Below are 20,274 nucleotides of genomic sequence, written 5' to 3' on the forward strand. Positions count from 1 at the left end.
GCTTGTATTGCACCCAACTGGCTGTGCAGCGTTTCAACTATGCGCAATGGGAAATACTCCGACTCTGAACTTTTATCCGGTCAGAGTTGCCAAGATAATAATTAATGACTCGTCTTCTGCCTGTGCTAAGGCTTTATCGTCGATCATCTATTTACAAAGAGGCGGGCTCCTGCCATGGGTCTCATTGGGCCTGCTGAATGACGCGTTAATGTGCAGTTTAACCCTCCACCTTCCCCTTGTACATTCCTCTGCGGCTGTATTTGGGGCTGGAGCGTTACCCCAGAACTGTAAAATAAAGAAATCGAAATGCACACGTCACTTGTATACACGCCATCACATCACACACAGGGTGCACGGCTTCATACACTGTGAGAAATTCACCCAGAAGGCTTCAGTGACCTTTGAGGGCGTGACCTGCCAGCAGCTCTCAGGCCCCCTTCGGTATGGGCGTGCCCACCCTCGTTTAACTTCACACATTGGCACAGAGAGCATTGCGCAGCTGCAGCCCCGGAGCTGCCAGACAGGCAGGGCAGGGATTGATACACAGTCAGCACCTCCTAGAGGACGCCAGACCTGGAGACCCAAGTAAAAACGTGGAGCCTTGAAGTCCTCACCGGCAGAGTTCAAGGCTCTCGCTGTTCGACAGGTGAGCTGGGCTTCTACTCGTTCTAATTTTAAATACAAAAAAACAGTAATGACTTACAGCAAACAAAACTCCTGTTCCTCGCCAAGCAGACAAAATGCAGTGTGTATTTGCGCCGTATTTACTTTTAAGTAAAAAAAGGCTCTGTACATCAAAATGTTTACATTAAACTTGTAGCTTTTCAAAAACACATTGATGGATGAGCTACAGAAGTAGGGGAGTAATTTTGTCACATCTACTCTGCCAAACACTCGGTTCCGGTGCAAGTATTTCCCGAGCTGCAGCAAAATGACATGTTGTCATTTGGATGCTCCCAACAAACCAACAGAGAGGTCATTTGTTACAACATTGCACCATCTTGTGGTCGTCTATGGTGTCGTCCAAGGCAGCTAATTCCAGTGCAACTCATCACTATTCTATCTGATCTCCACTTCATTTGTCCACTGTTGTTCTACTAACAATGATCGGTTCTCAGTTTCCTTTAGTTTATCACTGCACCTGCTCATTCCTGTGTCTGAGGTAAGCACTTGCCATGTCTTCGGGAAAGATGAGGTGAAGTATGTGTTTTGCTTTTTTACTTCTTCTCACAGCCCTTTTGGATTTAATAAACGGGTTATGTTGCATAATACACTACCTTTGAACAATAGTGTGAAAGTATATGTTTTCAAAACTTGCAAGAGTGAGTGTTTACGCACCTCTTGGAGGTTTTGAAAACACATCAATAAAAGGCATTGTCATTTACAATGCCAATAGCTCCAACTCGCGCAAATGCGAGACCTATTGCATTGCAAATGCTTGTTTAAATGGGAGGCTGTGTTCTTGTTCGGAACACAGGCTCCCGTTGAAGTCAAAGCGAGTCCGACCGAACGATGTTAGGAAGCATCGTAATCGGCCAGTTGGACTCGCAGAACCTGATTCAGTCGGAAACGATTCTGAAACCGATCCGGTCAGAAGAGTTTCCAAAACGACATCGTAATCGACCCCTTGGTGTCCTGCACTGTTTCCTCCATGCATTGTATCCCTACAGGTACACGTGCACTCAGCACACACTCAGTCTGCACGCACTGTTCAGCATTGAAGCTTTTCTATATTTAACCAGGATGTGATATTCACAAACACACACACACACACTGCCATCACACACACTTACCATGAGTGTGTTTTAATTGTAATTGTAATTCGCACTTGTAGAACGCATTATCACCGTCAGGTCTCTAAGCGCTGTGAGAGAGAGCCCTACCCTAGCACGTGAGGAGATGTTTATTAATTAGGTTGTGCCCCAGGCTACCGCAAAAAGAACTGTTTTTAACTTCTTCCTGAAGGGGAGAAGGGCGTGTCCCTTTAGCACATTCTCCGGCAGCTTGTTCAAGAATAAAGGAATGGAGGTTGAAAAGGCTCTACCTTCTTTAGAAGTCATACTAAAGTGGGGGCAGACCAGCAATCCGGCCTCTGAGGACCGTAGCGCCCTGCTAGGAGTATAGTTGACTAAACAATCTTTGATGTACGTTGGGGCTTGGCCATAGATGGCTTTATGCGCGATGCAAAGGCCCTTAAACTTGGTTCTCTACCTGACCAGGAGCTAATGCAGCTGACGTAGGAGGAGGGAGGCGTGGGTCCTCCTAGGCACTCTAAAAATTAATCTGGCGCCATCATTCATACCTGTAGTCTGACCAGCAGATTCCCTGGTAGGCCGATGTACAGGGAGTTCCCATAGTCTAGTCGTAACAGTATCATGGTCAATACAGCCTTTCTAAGTGTGGCAAATGTGAGAAGGGGGGCGAGTTTTCGTAACTGGCTCAGCAGGCTGACACATGTTCATACTACTGCCGACACCTGCTGTGTCATAGAGAGCTTGGCATCAATTTTAATGCCCAAGCTTTTTACGGCCAGGGCCGGTTCAGGATTTGTGCCCAGTTCTTGTGGCCAAAAAAGGTCGCTCCAGGGTTTGGCATTTGTGGTAATGGTCGGTACCTCGGTCTTATCAGGGTTAATTTTGAGGGAATTGGCCATCATCCAGTTGACAGTAAATTTTAAAATGTTTTGCATTCTTGTGTGGGCGGCCGGGGTGCTGTCTATCTGAATGATAAGCTGAGTGTCGTCGGCGTAGTTATAGATCTGACACTCCATAAGATTCAGTGCAGCTATCAGGGGCTGGAGGTAGGCGTTGAATAGGAGAGGTGACAACGCCAAACCCTGTGGTACCCTGCGCAAGAGTTTGCCGGAGTCAGACACATGGTCGTTCAGCTGTACTTTCGGGGATCGATCCTTAAGGAAAGATGTGAGCCACATAAAGGCCATGCCCTGGATGCCTAGCTCCGAAATCCGCGACAGAAGTTGGTCTTGGTTGACAGTATCAAATGCCACGGATAGGTCTAGCAAAACCAGGGCACATAGCTTTTACTTGTCGGCCCTTAGCCTGTGTTCATCCAGGACTGACAGCATTACCTTTTCCGTGCTGTGATGAGCCCTGAACCCTGCCTGGTTGTTTTGTAAGAGGTGGTTTGCTTCGATGTGGTGTGACAGGGATTGCAACACGTCCTGTTCCAGCACTTTCGCCAGGAATGGGAGTTGGGAGATCGGCCTAAAAATTTTTAGGTTCTTCACGTCTGCCCCTGTGTTTTTTTTAAAGCGGGATGACACGAGCTTCCTTAAAAATAGTGGGGACGTGACCCGATTCTAAAGATTGATTTAGTAGTGAGAGCCTCCCTTTCTATCCCTGGTAGAGCTAACTTAAAGATTCTCTGTGGACAGGGGTCCGCAGGTGACCCTGACTTGACCCGCCCCATTAAGGGAGGCAAGGAGTTGCTGGTGAGCATGGGGAAGGCGGTAAGAGGTTTATCATAAGTGGAGGGCAGAGGTTCTGATGCTAAGGGACAATGGACAGTAGGAGTAAGATGAATTTCCATCAGTAGGTCCTTCACTTTCTTTGAGAAGAAGGACTGGAACTTGTTGCACTCTTCAGGGCAGAAGGGGGCTTCTGTTCCTGAGCTTGTTTCAGCTCTTTTAGAATCCGAAAGGTTTCTTTTTGTATATTGCCTGCAGCCGAAATCCTAGTTTCATAGTATTCCGCTTTCCTTGTTAAAACTGCCTTTTTATAGACTGCAAACACAGAGTGATATTCTAGCCAGGCACCAGAGTCATAAGCTTTACGCCAGGCTCTCTCGCGCTGGCGAAGGGTTTGTTTCATGTCCCTTAAATCTTCGTTGAGCCAAGGGGCCCCTTTGCCTTTGTCCCCTACTCTTACCCTACGCATTGGGGCTACCATGTCGATGGCGTTCTTCAGCATTGTGGACAGGGTATCACTTTCTACATCAAGGTTTCCCTGTAATGGACTTGGGGTGGCTGATTTATGTATGATGTTAACCAGATCATCAGCTCTAATTTTATTCCAACCCCGCAGCACTTTCCACTCCGGGGGGGGAGGCGGGCTGATTGTTTTATGGGTGGGAACCGGCCTCTAATCAGATGATGATCAGACTAGTCACAGGGACTGATATCTATTGGGCTGGTGAATGGATGGGATGTCCAGACCAGATTGAGTGTATGGCCTTTCTCATGAGTGGGACCATTCACTAATTGTCAGAGTTCCAAGGAGATCAGCGCCTCATCCAACTGTTTGGCCTGGCTGTCTTTGGGAGTCTGATCCCAGTGGAAGTTAAAGTCCCCCATCACCAGGATACATTGATACCATGAACGGATATCATTAACTAATTCTGTAAAGAGCTCACCAAACCTGGGTGGCATTCGCGGGGGACGGTACACTATCAGAATGACTAGACAGGTAGTCTGGGAACAGATCTTGGCCCCCAAACACGTCTGCCCCTTCAATGCTTTCTGCGCATGCTTTCTGTACAACACTTCAACCTTCATGTATAGTACTTCATGCAAGCCCACAAACACCCAGCACATGGTTTCATTGCACACTACACTGCTCGTGTCATGTATTCCTTACAGGCATACATACACCCATTACATGCACTTACCACACACACACTGCACAGTACTGCTTAATCCCTGTACGGCACCCTTCGCAGGCACACATACATCCAGAGCACAGTACCTACTCCTGTGCTGTGCCTCACTCCACATCTACCTTTTGTAGGGCAAAGGGTGAGTTAAGCACACAGCAACAGAACTTTAAAAAGGTGAATGAGCCTGTAGGCCTCACTCCAGTGATACAGAGTGTTAGACCTGACAGCCTTAGGGTGGACTTCCTCCCAACTTGTTTGCCTATGTCCTCCACTTTTCTGACCTCATTTGTGCTGGCTTTAGGACTCTGTGCACTTTACCACTGCTAACCAGTGCTAAAATGCTTGTGCTCTCTCCCATGAACATGGTAATATTGGTTCATCCCCAATTGGCATATCTAATTTACTTATAAGTCCCTAGTAGCGTGCACTATATGTGCCTAAGGTCTGTAAATTAAATGCTAATAGATGGCCTGCAGCACTTATGGTGCCACCTACTTAAGTCGCCCTCTAACCATGGCTCTGGCCTGCCATTGCAGAGCTGGGTGTCCAGGGCCTAAGGTAGGCCCTGGAAACCCAGAGGGCAGGGTACAATGTATTTAAAATGCGGACATGCATCTTTATATTTTACATGTCCTGGTAGTGAAAATCTTTCAAAATTGTTTTTCACTATAGCAAGGCCTATCTCTCCCAGAGGAAAGCATTGGGGTTACTTATTACATTTTATAAGTGTAACTCCCAATTGTGAGGAAAGAGACTTTTCAAATTTGGTCTCCGGAACAGCAATTTAAAATGACATCTTATGGTGAAGTCAGATTTTAAGCTGCAATTCTGAAAATGGCACTTTTAGAAAGTTGCCATTTTCTTACTTTAGCCATTTGGTACCTACTGCCTGCCTCTGATACACGTCTGGAGAGGGTGACAGCTGGGTTTTGTGCATTCTTCCTAAACAGCCACACACAATGGGAGTGTATGTGAGACTTGATGGGCCATTCGGGGAGGACGAGAGAGAGGAGTGGGACTCAGCCTCACTTTCACCTGAAGAGGCTGTGTCCTGACCCCACACAAAGGGCTGCATACCTCCCTGTAATGAGCCTGGAGCCAGGGCAGGAAGGTAGGATCTCTGTGCATGCCAAAGTACTGGAGCTCTGACAGCAGCAGTTCAGTACAATTCTGGGCCTGTGAAGACTGCCCGAAAGAAGGACTGCCACTCTACTGGGCTGCTGCATTGCTAGACTCCTGCCTTGCTCTGCTGCCCTGCTGTCCGCTGTTCCCATGCCTGGATGAGAAGGACTGGGCCTGCATCACATGAAAGCATAGTGAATCCAAGGGCTAACTAGCTGGCATCCTGATCTTAAGCCTCAGGAGCCATAAAGGCTTCCAATGCACCTACTTCTGTACCTGGACTCTGCCATCTGATATCTGTGAGTCTACCCTGCCACGTGGTGCCACCTAGGTCCTGTACCCTTGGAAGTGAGGCCCAAGTTGCTCGCTTCGGCAAAACCCACGCATCCTCTGTTGAACTGCTGCATCAGCATCGTTGCATGGATCAGAACCATGCCATCACCCTGTAGCATGGATCGGAACTGGTGCATCACTCCTGTTGTGGGGTTGGAATCAGTGCATCGTTTTTTGTGTGGGAACAGAACCGTTCCATTGCCTGTACTGCGTGGAGTGGCCCCAAAGCACCGCCTTCAGAACTACCACTGTACAAGGTCTTCACATCTCCGTCGACGGCATCCTCGATGACGACGACGGATCTCAGCATTGCAGCACTTCGTTCGACAGAGCCCACGCATCATTGCAACTGCACAGATCAGGGCCGACGCATCACCCCCACTGCATGGATCAACATCATGTCTTCTAGTAAAGCTGGCTCCCCCCCAATGTAGTGCGTTTGGAGCCAGGTCAGGGAAAGGCTGGGTCGTGTGCACTACAAGGACCTTCCTTTGAAGTTTGCCTACTTCAAAGGCAAAAAGGGGTATATAAGTACCGGACCTCTGCCACCACAAAATCAGAACACTTTTGGACTAAGAAAAGTCTGCCAGGAAGAAAAGCTGGAGAAGCTTTCAGGAGGGACTGCCACATTGCTGTTTGCTTCACTGTGTTGGCCTGCTGCTTTGCTGCTTTTTTCCTGAAAGTGAAAGAACTGGACTTTGCCTTCTGCATCCTGCTTCCAAGGTTCTCCAAGGACTTGAGTTGAGCTTTCCTCCAGTTAAGAAGTCTCAGGGCCATCAAAAACTTCGCTGGCAAGTGCCTGGACTCTTCTGCTGGGAGCCCTGACCTGCCAAGTGCTGCCAAACCCAGTTCCTCTACCCTTGGAACTGTAACCTGTTGATCTTAGGGAGAACATCCACACATTGACTCCCAGCACCTGTTTTATCGATGCACTGCTGTAGAAGATAGACGCATTGCTGCTGCCTGCTCCGAAGTGTGGTTCCCCTTTGACATATTGACCACAGCTTTTGCCGCAGGTCCCAGCTTGCCATTGCAGCACGTCAGAAAATGTGCTAAAGCGTGCGTTTCAAGCACTGTGGCACTGACGTTTGAGACACCCTCTCCAACTCCAATGCAGCGCCGGCTTTTCCGCTGTCGCATCAACGCAAGGCATCTGGCTTTTCGACTCATCGTCTTTGGGCACTGATTCTTCGTTGACACTGCAGTAAGGAACCAAGGCTGCGTGTCCCCAAACTGACACATCACCTTCCCTGCCCATAAGGAACTGATGCATCGCCTCTCCCACCAGTCAGGAACCGGTGCATCACCTCTCCTGCATAGTAAGGAACTAACACATTGCTTCACTTTTCTGGCTAATTACTTCCCCTGCGTCTTGCACCATTTTTGATGCATCTAAGGTACTTTGTGCTAAAACGAACACATCCATTGGTTTCTATGGGCTAAACTTGCTTAACCTTTTAAAAAGGATATTTTGACTTTTGTAAGTTGGATTTTTGTTGTCTTGCTTTGTTCTATTCAGATAAATATTGGCTATTTTATTAACTGGTGTGGACTCCTTTTGTTGTGTTTTTACAGTTACTCTGTGTGTGTGTGTGGGTGTGTGTGTGTGTGTGTGTGTGCATAAATACTTAACTGTTACACCTTAAAGGGTAGAGAGGTCCTCTAATACGAGGAGGGAGGGATACGTCCTCCCTGTAGTATACTATTGAACAAAAAAGTATCCCATCTGGAGCAGACCACAAGCAGGGGAGCTGAGCCGTATCTAGGTATTCAGAAGGAACAGGACCTTTGATGAAAGTGTGACTATAAGGCCTTCCTCTCATGCTGCCATGGGAACACATGGCCCACTCGATTTGGGTACTTCCCAACAGTGGCAAGTACATCTTTATATAGTATGCATGCTAATTGCAAGCTACTAATAATAACCACATGTTAGTCACGTCACTGGGGGAGTGACCTCTTCGCTACCCACCCTGACGAATGCCTAGGACCTCATATATGCCGGTAGAACAGGTCTGAAACATATTGGTGTTTTAAGGTTATAAGACCATCACATAGTCACACCCTTAAATATATTTTTATCCTTTCTTCCCACTCTACTAATAAAGGATACCTTAAAAGTGGGTGAGGCGATTGTGTCTTTAAAGTTATGCCTCCATAAACCCTATCTTCATAAGTGCTCCCTGGAATATGGTTGAGCCCACCCTGACCGTAAGAAGTCAGGGTGAACCAGATGATGAAGCATGCTGCTACTAGAGTGGGTGAGGGTTATATAAAGACAAGGGACACTTTCCCTTCCCACCCATATCAGTGGGTGTCCCATCTTGCAGTGTACCAGTGGTCCCACTTTAATTTAACTTCCAAAGGAGCTGGTTGCGCTCCGAATGGGATACTTTTTTTGTTCAATTGTACAAATAATTACACTGAGATGATCATTCAATCAATCAAGTGGTATTTATAGAACGTGGCTGGTCACCCATGAGGGTATCCAGGCATTTGCTACAGGTCTCATTCAAAGAGCCTTTCTTTAGCCCCTTCCTGAAGTCTGTCTGTGAGGCAGAGGTGCGAAGGTGGAGGAGGAAGTTGTTGCAGGCTTTGGCGGCAAGATGGGTGAAGGAGCATCCTCCGGTATAACAGTGGCGTATGTAAGGGATCTGCACAAGGTGTGCTAAGCGGAGGTTCCTAGGGGGATGGTGGAAGTGTAGCCGGTGGTTCAAGTAGGCATGTCCTTGGTCATGGAGGGCTTTGTAGGCATGCATCAGGAGCTTGAAATGGCATCTCTTCTGGACCGGGAGCCAGTGGAGGTCTTTCAGGTGCTGGGTGATGTGGGTTCTCTTGGGCAGGTTGAGGATCCCTCTGGTGTTTTGGATCATCTGGAGTCTTTGCATGAGTTTTGTGGTGGAGCCTGCATGAAGTACGTTGCTGGTGATGAGGGCATGCGTTACTGTCTACCTGGTGCTGATGGGTAGCCACTTGAAAATCTTGCGGTGCATGTGGAAGCAGGCTGAGGAGACGGCGTTGACTTGACATTTCATGGAGAGTTCGCTGTCGAGGTTGATGCTGAGGAGCAGGCATGGCCTTTCGGCGTGGGGTAGGTCCGAGTTCCGACTGCCACCATGAGTCGCTCCAGAAGACTGTGTGTTTGCCGAAGATGAGACCTTCTGTCTTGTCCATGTTAAGTTTTAGGCAGTTGTCCTTCATGGAATTGTGAAAGTTGCTCTTCGTTGTGGAGGGGTCAGCAGAAAATGATAGTACGAGCTGTGTCATCTGTGTAGGAAATTATGTTAATGTCGTGTGATCTGACGATGTCTGCGAGTGGAGTCATGTAGACTTTGAAGAGTGCTGGGTTAAGGGATTAACCTTGGGAAATGCCGTAGATATTGTACTTGACTTGCGATGTGAACTGTGGGAGACAGACTTTTTGGGTGCATCTTGAGAGGAAGGATGCAATCACTCTGAGCGCGACTGTTCATGCTAAACTATCAAGTGGGCGAGCAGGGATTATCTTAGCTGTGTGACTCCCTTACCCTGACTAGAGTGAGGGTCCCTACTTGGACAGGGTGCAAACCACTGCCAATTAGAGACTCAATTTCTAACAGGGACCAATAGTACTACAGCCCAAGGACATAAATAGTGAATAACTCCACTTGATGCTCCTGGAGCCGTCACTACAACTTTATTTGTAAAAAAAATAAAAAAAGGAAAGTCGGCATTCAAAGTTTGCTCAGAAGCTCACACTCTACAATGTCAAAGATTGGGACGCCGAATACAATGGCTGCAAATTTTTGATTCCTCTTCACACCTCTTTAATCCACCACCAGACAATCCCTGCCTCTTTATCTCTCTCTTACAGGTTGTTTTTTTACCCCTTTGCGTCTTTGTTATTGTTTTCCTTTCTCTTTCCTTCTCCCTTTTGTGTTTTCCTTTCTCTTGCTCTGTGTCAAAGTCTTATGGGGTGGGAAATAAGTGCCAGTCCCCAAATATGAGTGTCAGTGGGCCCCACCTGCAACCACCAACTCAAGTTAAGCACCGCCAGTAGCCTGTGACTACCCTGGTGCCTCAGGAAATCGGTCGTCACAGAGTCAGTAGCACGTAAGGTGGTGGCAGACATGTAGTACACAGTGCTTGATACATGGTTATGTATGTACACTTTGCACTTTTACGTCTTTCTTTTAATGCCATAGCCAGTCGCGTGATTCTGAAATACACATGCAGTCGTATATGATCATTCCCGCATGCTGAGTCTTATGGGGTTTGAAAACGGTGGAGCCCAGTGGCTGTATTTTAATAACACCTTTTGTTTTTTGCCTTTTTGTATTCCCAGTGCCAGGATGCCTTAGGGTAAACACATCCAAATAGATGCGTAAATAAAATTAAATGCATGCTAAGTGTGAACTGTGCAGGTTTGAGTCCTAATTTCTGACTGAGTCTTTGACTATATCGTGTGATTAATGCCTCATGGACAACATTTACTTAAAATGACAGCACTTAAAAGCAGACCGATATGCCGATATGAACTGCCATATAAACAAACGGGAACGTTGACATCGGCAGCCACCGTTTCAAATAACAACACTGTCAGAAATGTGTTTTTATACCTTCTGAGTCAATACCTAGACCAAACACAAAAATGCCACGTGCATTAGTTCGCGGGTTCCCGCTGAGCGGCAGCTGTGCTACTTTATTTCAGACAGCTGGAGCTGCACGCTTCAGATACGCTTAATACTTGAACATCTGACAATACCTTGAGAGGGCTACTGAAGACAGCATCTGTACGCGCGGCAACGTCCATCCTAGCGCAAAAGACATTAATAAAGAAATACAACTATATCAACAAAACCAAATAAAAAAGAAATATAGAGTAAATCATTATAATTAGATTTTTTTTTAAACGGCACAACGGAAAACACATTGCTAAAACATTTTGCGGACCTGCAGGTTATGGTAACAGAAAATAATACAAGGTCCGTTCGACAGTGCATCCCAGCGAACGTTAAGCAGTCGCGATTTTAAAATGCATGGAGCGCGCGGTGAGGAGTCGCCGGTTCCTGAGTTCAGTTACAGTCCCCGGGGCTGATGAGAACGGTCTGATCAGGGCGCGCGCGGGGGCATTATAGAGCCACAGAAGGTTAAATCATCTTGTCTCTCCTGGGGCTGCGAGGAGACCTTTCTTAATTAACTGTCGGAAATTAAGGTGAGCCTTTTCTGCGCTGCCTGGTTGACTAAACAATATCCCCACGCCTGTTTCATGGCTCTTATCCGACCGCAATCAGGTGTCCGTTGGTGATTGGTGCCTCTGCTGCTACAATTGTTTTCAAGTGATTGCTGTGGGGCGTGTTTAGTGACTGAATGGTGAAATGCTCTGATTATCTTTCGGACACTCTAGGAAGAAAACATATAAATCGACTCTGACCTACATAAAAAAGGGGCGTGTGTATAAAAAAATGGGACTGTAGCCGCCTTTGTTATGCATAGTGGCCTAGTGATGAAATCCTACGAACCATGGAGAGCAATACACTTGAAGCCCTGTTTTAAAAGCTCCCTTGGGGTGCAACAAGGCATGTACAGAAGAGTTTGCAACAGTGTTTAAGTTGTAAAAGAATAAGTGTTGGTGACCAAATTTCGTTCAGAAAGCCAAATGTCTTGATTTCACCTCACACCTCTTTACTCTGCCACCACACCCCTGCCCCTTCAGGTCGCTCTTGCAAGTTCTTTTTCAACCCAGCTTTTTGTCTTTATCACTGTTTTTCCTTCTTTCTATTATTTCCTTCTTCTTTTCCAATCTTGTGTTTTTCTCTCTCTTGCTATGTGTCAACGTCTGTTGAGTTAAAATCATTGGAGATCCCAAAAACATAAGTGCTAGTAGGCCCCACCTGCAATCGTCGACACAGGTGTGCAGATGCTTGTGGGACCCTTATCGTCAAAACAAGCGTGCAGCCATTTTCTTCTGTCAAGTTTGTATGAACATCAGCATAGCACGTGCTGTGTGAGGTGGCTAGGTGGAATATTGAACTGATCACGATTCTTCAATCATGTGACTGCAATAGCCCTTCCATACAGGAGTGAGGTGTTGTTGCTGCAAGTGGGCTGTCGTTGAAGGATAGGCGATTAGTGGGCGAGAACAGGTTACATCGCTGTATCTGTAGGTACCAGCCCTTACTTTGTACTGCATCATACCGCAAGTGTGCATTGTGGTACTTGTGGTTTTATTTCACAAATGCAGAACTGAAAGAATTAGATCGCAGAGTGATAGGAATGCAAAAGCTGTGATTGGAATGTCATAGACGAGAGGTCAAGGCCTAAGGAAAAAATGGCGGATTGCCTGGAGCCTATCAAGGACTATATTCCTCAGAGCATTCTTTGCTTTAAGTATCAAGAACCAAGATCGCAACAGGAGTCAAGTTTCATCATCAGCCCTACTTTCCAGCTGTCTAGCTTTCATGGTACCACCCCTGGCCCCTACAATGAGAGTCATAAACTTTTGGTCTTTTTAATTCAGATCTTTTTCTTACCCCAAATCAACAAAGAAAAGAAACAAAGAAAAGAAAAGGTGTCTTCCACGCTCAAAACGTCTGTGAAACAAACTCTACGTCCAGGCTAAGCGTTTGCCCTGATAAGACTATTGCAATGCTAATCATGCAGATATACCTGCCAAATTCCAGAGCAAACTCCAGGACTGAAAACCATGTAGCATGCACAGACAATGACTACTAGTCATAGCCCCTGGCATGAAGTCCTTGCACCGATCAAATGAAGAAAAGTACAAAAATAAGCGCTCTGCTTTGTTTACAAATCTCCTAAATGCCAGCGTTCCAGCGACCTCAGCAAAATCCCATCTTGTTACTGGACTGGACGCCTTAGGTCTTCTCTTTGCAATCTTCAAGCCATCTGTGTGGTAATATTCACAATGTTTGTCTAGCTATCTACATAAAGTAATAATGGAGGATTTCCAGACTCTTTACACTAGTCTTACAGGCTAGGGTCTAACACATCTGGAGGAGTGAGAGTGTCTCTCTCTCTCTCTCTCTCTCTCTCTCTCTCTCTCTCTATATATATATATATATATATATATATATATATATATATGTATATATATACATATATATATATTGATATAATATATATATATATTCACTGAAAAAACCATAGGTTTCAGGGACGTTATAGTTAGTTGGTAATTTCACTCGTACAAAAACAGAGAAATTATAATGTTATAGTTAGTAGAGCTAACTATAGCTCACGCCCCCGCAATGCAAAGCTGATGACGTCACATATTACATCACTCATGACATGGTCAGTGACATCACTGATGACATCTCAAATGACATCATTGATGACATCACTGATGACATTATCCAGTGAATGTGTGTTTTTGTAAAGTTTAACTATTTTTTATATATGTTAATGTCAAGGTGCATTGAAGAATGAGTTGGTGTATAAGTGTCTGGGTGGAGGATTTAATGGGTGTGTGACTGACTGTATAAGTTAGTGATTAACCCGTTAACTGTGGCGTAAAAACTGCCGCGGTGTGGGTAAATTCTTGCGCAGGCAGGGCCGCGTCAGCCAATGTATGTGTGAAGCACTACTGAGGTAGTGCTCACGACGGCCTTTGGCCGATGGGCGCATCGAAATAAATGTCTCTCACTGAATGCATGGGTTAGTGACTAAACTGTGTGAATGTCTGTATCAGTCTCTCAGTTGTTGTATAAGCTGCTGCATGGATTGATGATAAGGTATATGACTGTCTACATGGGTTACTTATTGGTAGCATAAGTATTTGTATGGGTGGCTCAGTGTTTGTGTGTGTAGGTGGGTGGGCGGTGTGTGACTTTCTGCCAACATGTGTGAGTGGCTAATTTACTGGGTGTATGGGTACAATAGTGCATGTGTAAATAGCTGTTTCGGTGAGTGAGTGTGTGTATCAGTGTGTTGATGAGTGAATGTATATCTCACTGGTATATGTGTGAGTAACTACATATGTGAAAGGCAGTATATGTGAGTGTTGGAGTATATAAATGACTCTATGTGATAGTGAGTAATTGTGAAAGTGGCTGTATAAATGAGTGTGTGCTTGTTTCAGTGATTGTATAAGAGAGTAAGTATATGTTAGTATCTGTTAGATAGTGAATGAATAACTTTATAGGTGAGTAAACGGCAGTGTTATAGATTCTTTACATGACTAGCTAGGTGTGTCAATAACTCTATGGATGAGTGATGGTGTATGAGTGTTAGTATAGGTGTATAAGTCCATATAATAGTGCTGTATTGATGAGTGACTGCATGTATGAGTTACTGTATGGGTGAATGAATTAATGGGTGTGTATAACTAGGAAGTAGTCAGTGGGTATATAGTAACTGCTACTGATTTTTCTATGGTTTAGAAAATGGTAGTCAATATTTTAGAGTTGGTGTATCAAAGGTTATATTAGGGTGTGAAGAGGTGCATCAGATTATCACGTGGATGCTGTCTTCAGTGATGTCATCAGTGATGTCACAGACCATGTCATGAGTGATGTAATATGTGACATCATCAGCAGTGCATTGCGGGGGTGCGAGTTATAGTTAGCTCTACTAACTATAACTCTCAAATTGCTCTGTGTTTGTACAAGCGAAATGACCAACTAACTATAACATCCCTGAAACCTATGGTTTTTTCAGTGAATTTCAAAGGTTTTTTAAATGCTAATTTCTAACTATAACGTCTCTGAAACCTATGGTTTTTGCAGTGAATTTCAAAGGTTTTTTAAATGCTAATTTCTAACTATAACGTCCCTTAAACCTATGTTTTTTTCAGTGAATTTCAAAGGTTTTTTAAATGTTAATTTCTAATTATAATGTTCATTAAACCTATAGTTTTTTCAGTGATTTTAAATTATCATTCCATTGTCAACATGGTTAAAACAGCCGATATCGCCAGTTTTCCAGCAATAGCTCCCGCCCAAAAAGAATTGCCACAAATGAGAGCAACAACTAATGCAAATAATATGCAGAGTAGGCGATCCTGTACAAAAATAACACGAAAACACCACTTCCCGATATTTTCAATGAGCAGCCAAATCTGCGGTGTGTTCAAAAACAGGCGATAAGCTGCATTAGCAGTAGGAATGTAACATCTGCCTTTTACTGGTGTAAAGAAGGACGACTACCTACAGTGTGAAAGGGAGCCCAGCCCAGGATCACATCTGAAGACCAACACGTCATAGAGCTACTGTTCATGCACCTCCAACACCCAAGAAGGCCACAAAACCCTCTGCCACCAACCTCAGGACCTCCCCCCGACCACCCCCCTACTACTACAGAGGCAGTGCACAACAGGACAGCGGACCTTCCAAAAATGGCATGGCCACACAATAGCTGAATGTAGCGAGATGTGGCAACCAAACGTGTGAAGTACGCAAGTCACCCACCAATAAAAATGCACACAATACCAAGAGTACAGGGTGACACATTGGCGTTTGCGGCCCGGCTGGTGGCAGCACTACAACAGGGACACCCACATCAATTGATTACTCATACAGCCCAGGACAGAACCACACCCAGAGCTCCAGAGTCATTGTTCACAGCCTCACGCAGGACTGGCATACTCCAGGCCAGCCCAATCTGTTTACACATACAGGGGGGAACAACAACACTACATGGCCCAGCTTTTCATTGTAGTGATCTGCTGCTCACAGGTCTAGTTGTCAGTACGCCACAGCCATTTCCCGATGGCTGGTTTACACCCACACCACACCCATCAAGCACAGGCATCACAGGACACTTGACCCTGCCAATAAAAACGGCCGGACGCACATGCTCAACACCATTTCCATTTCAGACTTGGTGCACCGGATGCACTGCGGCCAGCACAGGCACACCGCCACAGTACAGTGAATTTTGGTCCACTGAGATAGGGGCATTGTAAGTGCTGAGCGGGTGTGCAGCCTGTGATAATGCCCCATCCCGGTGGTCCGCACAGCTCATATTTTGTGTGCCCTGCTGGACCGCAGTGTAGATCTGAGCCAACGAACAGCGGAGGCCTAACGCCACTGGTCACTGAGTTAGTGGCACCGCAAGTGCTGAGCGGGTGGGCAACCTGCGATGATGATGGGTGCATTGGTATGTCCTCTGCTATGGAAACATCAAGACGCAGCACCAAATGTGAGACCTGTTGGCCTGCGGAGCGGGGCTGCATGAGGAGCAGGGTACCCTGTCAATCACAGCCTGTTAGACAAAAAGCAAGATAAGATTGTGCGTCATGCGTCCATCAAAGGAGAGAGCGAGAGAAAGAGAGACAGAAAGAGTGTGAGAGAGGAAGAGAGAGAGAGAAAGAAAAAGTGAGAGGAAGAGAGAGAGAAAAAGAAAGAAAGAGTGAGAGTAAGACAGAGATAGAGAAAAGAGAAACGGTGAGAGTGAGTGGAAGAGAGAGAGAAAAAGAAATAGAGGAAGACAGAGAGAAAGAGAGAAAGAGTGAGAGAGACGAAGAGAGAGAGAAACAGTGAGAGAGGAGAGGAAGAGAGAGAAAGAGTGTGAGAATGAGGCAGAGAGAAACAGAGGAAGAGTGAGAGAGAGCGAGAAAGAGTAAGACAGAGAGGAAAGAGAGAGAAAGTGTGAGAGAGAGGAAGAGAGAGAGAAAGAGTGTGAGGGAGAGAAAGGAAGAGATGAGGAGGGACTGTGAGTGCCCACACTGTGGACAAAACCCTCACAGATCACCTTTAAGCCACTGCTTTGTTTTCCAACCACGTGCCGGTACCTAGTGGAGCCCTCAAGCTCCCACATCTGAAACATAGTACAGAATGAGGAATGGCAGAGTATATATGACTGCACATGCCTAAATTGCTGTCCTGCCGCAGCGCACTCAGACTGCTGCACCCCATCCACTCCTGCCGCCCACAGGTGTCTGCCCGCCCCTGCGTACCCAGGTCTCACTACTCACCTTTTCGTGGAACGGATTGACATCCCACCCCCAACACCGAACTCCCGCCACTCAGTGCCACCAGAGCTGAACGCGTCTGCAGCCTGCGATGATGTGTGGCCATCCTGACAATCAATACCCAATCTTAATTGTGAGCTCTGCTTTACCGCGTGTATGCCTGAGAAGGTTGCTTCGGCACATGGTGCACCCTCTTACACACACACTGGTGGCGGAAGGTGAGCAGAGAGGCTTGTTTCCGCAGCAGCGGGCAGTCACCTCTGGGCGGTGAGAGTGGATAGTGTGCAGCAGCCTGGGTGCACAAGAGCAGACAGACACCTCCGGGCACTGGGAGTGGATGGGGTGCAGCAGCCTGGATGCGCAGGAACGAGCAGTCACCTCCGGCCACTGAGAGTAGATAGGGTGCAGCAGCCTGGGTGCACAGCAGCGTGCAGACACCTCTGGGCAGTGGGACTGGATGGGGAAGAGCAGCCTGGTTGCGCAGACATGGGCAGACACATCTGGGCGGCAGGAGTCGATGCTGTGCAACAGCCTGAGTGCGCAGGCCGGACAGACACCTCTGGGCGACGGGAGTCGATGGGGTGCAGCAGCCTGAGTTCACTGGGGCGAAACAGAGAATTACGAGTGTGCAGTTGTATGTACTCTGCCATTACTCTTTCTATACTATGTTTCAGATGATTAAACTTGAGGGCTGCATTGTCTCCCGGCACGTGGTTGGAGACACACCGGTGGCAGAAAGGTGAGCTGTGAAGAATTTCTCCACAGTGTCAACACTCACTCTTCCTCTCCATCTCTTCCTTTCAGTCACTCACACTCTTTCTCGCTCTTATTCTCTATCTCTTCCTTTCTCTCTCACATACTTTCTCTCTTTCTCTGTCTCTTCCTCTCTCTCTCATTCTTTCTTTCTCTCTCTTCCTCTCTCTCTCTCTTTCTCTCTCTCTCTTCCTCTCTCTCATACTGTTTCTCTCTTTCTCTCTTCCTTGTATCTCACTCTTTCTCTCTTTCTCTCTCTCACTCTTTCTCTCATTCTCTGTTTTCCTCCCTCTCTCACTCTTCCTTTCTTTCTTTCTCTCTCCTACTCTTTCTCTCTTTCGCTCTCTCTCTCTCTCCTTTGCTGGACGCATGACGCACCATCTTATCTTTCTTTTTGTCCTGCAGGCTGTGATTCACAAATTGTGCAGTTGTATGTACTCTGCCATTACTCTTTCTATACTATGTTTCAGATGACTAAACTTGAGGGCTACATTATGTCCCGGCATGTGGTTGGAGACACATCGGTGGCAGAAAGGTGAGCTGTGAAGATTTTCTCCACAGTGTCAACACTCACTCTCTATCTCTTCCTTTCTGTCACTCACACCTTCTCTTTCTCTGTCTCTTCCTCTCTCTCTCATTCTTTCTTTTTCTCTCTTCCTCTCTCTCACTCTTTCTCTCTCTTCCTCTCTCTCACACTGTTTCTCTCTTCCTTGTATCTCACTCTTTCTCTCTCTCTCACTCTTTCTCTGTCTTCCTCTCTCTCTCTCTCACTCTTTCTTTCATTCTCTCTCTCTTCCTTTCTCACTCTTTCTCTGTTTCTATCTGTCTCTCTCCTTTGCTGGACGCATGACGCACCATCTTATCTTTCTTTTTGTCTTGCAGGTTGTGATTCACAAATTGTGCAGTTGTATGTACTCTGCCATTACTCTTTCTATACTATGTTTCAGATGACTAAACTTGAGGGCTGCATTATGTCCCAGCACGTGGTTGGAGACACACCGGTGGCAGAAAGGTGAGCTGTGAAGATTTTCTCCAGTGTCAACACTCACTCCTTCTCCATCTCTTCCTTTCTGTCACTCACATTCTATCTCACTCTTATTCTCTATCTCTTCCTTTTCTCTCTCACACTTTCTCTCTTTCTCTGTCTCTTCCTCTCTCTCTCATTCTTTCTTTCTCTCTATTCCTCTCTCTCACTCTTTCTCCTCTCTCTCACACTGTTTCTCTCTTTCTCTCTTCCTTGTATCTCACTCTTTCTCTCTCTCACTCTTTAGCACTTTCTCTGTCTTCCTCTCGCTTTCACTCACTCTTTCTTTCTTTCTCCTTTGCTCGACGCATGACGCACCATCTTATCTTTCTGTCTTGCAGGCTATGATTCTCTCTCTTTTGCTGGACGCATGACGCACCATCTTATATTTCTTTTTGTCTTGCAGGCTGTGATTCACATATTGTCGAGGGATGACATCCCATACCTGTACCTACTTTTATTTTGTTCTTTTGTTTAAATAAAATGTTTTCTATGTAACTCCATACATGACTAAGATTCTTATTTATCCAACCTCCAAGCATCTTCCTATTAATAATTGTACGACATTAGCCAATTTTTTATGTTTAGGAATCCCTAACGTGACTGTCACATTTGTTTGTGGGGGGTGGGGGTGAGGGGGGATGGTGGAGAAGGAGCTGCTGCTGGGGGGTGTCAGAGCAGTGTTGGGTGTCTGACCTGCACGATTGTTGGCTCCATTGCATCTGTTCCCAGAGACTTGCGAGCCGGCGAGCTGGCTCGTAGATGAAGAGCTGCGAGCCGACTGGCTGGAACAGCTGCGGGCCGACAGGTATAGGGAAAGGTGCAGGACGTCGGCTTCCAAAGGGATAGCTGAGGAACTGTGATGTGGGCAGAGGGAGCGTGAAGGGGGTATCTTGCAGAGAGAGACCTGCGGTTTATTTCCAGTCTTGGCTTCACAGATACAACTGCAGGCCCGAGAAGGCGCACCCGAAGAGCTGCAAGCCGTCCTGTGGTTCCCAGAGGGAGACTTGCAGGCCCAAGAAGGTTATTGGGGGTATGCTGGTGATGTGGGAAGAGGGTGTGTTACCTGCTGATGTGGGGAGAGGCAGCATGAAAGGGGTATCTCGCACAGACAGAGCTCCGGTATGTTTTCAGAGTTGCCTCAGACAGATGCGAGCTGATGGACTGAATCACAAAATGGCTTTTCAATGCTCATATAGTGTGACTTATCAACAGTTCGCAACCAGGCTTGCAGAGGGACAGCTGTGGTCCATGGGCTCGACTCGCAGAGGGAGAACTACGGGCCATCCGCTCCCAAAGGAACAGCAGCATACTAGGTCGCAGAGGTAGAGGCACAGCAGTGTACTAGCTCACAAAGGTAGAGAGCTGCAAGCTGACGGACTGGCTTCTAAAGGCATAGCTGCGAAGTGGTGATGTGGGGAGAGGGAGCATGAAATGTGAATCTCACACAGACAGAGCTCCGGTATATTTTCAGTATTGCCTTTGCCTCACAGAGGTAGAACTATGGACAGATACG

This window comes from Triturus cristatus, chromosome 6, assembly GCF_964204655.1.
Source record: "Triturus cristatus chromosome 6, aTriCri1.1, whole genome shotgun sequence".
Taxonomy (NCBI): Eukaryota; Metazoa; Chordata; class Amphibia; order Caudata; family Salamandridae; genus Triturus; species Triturus cristatus.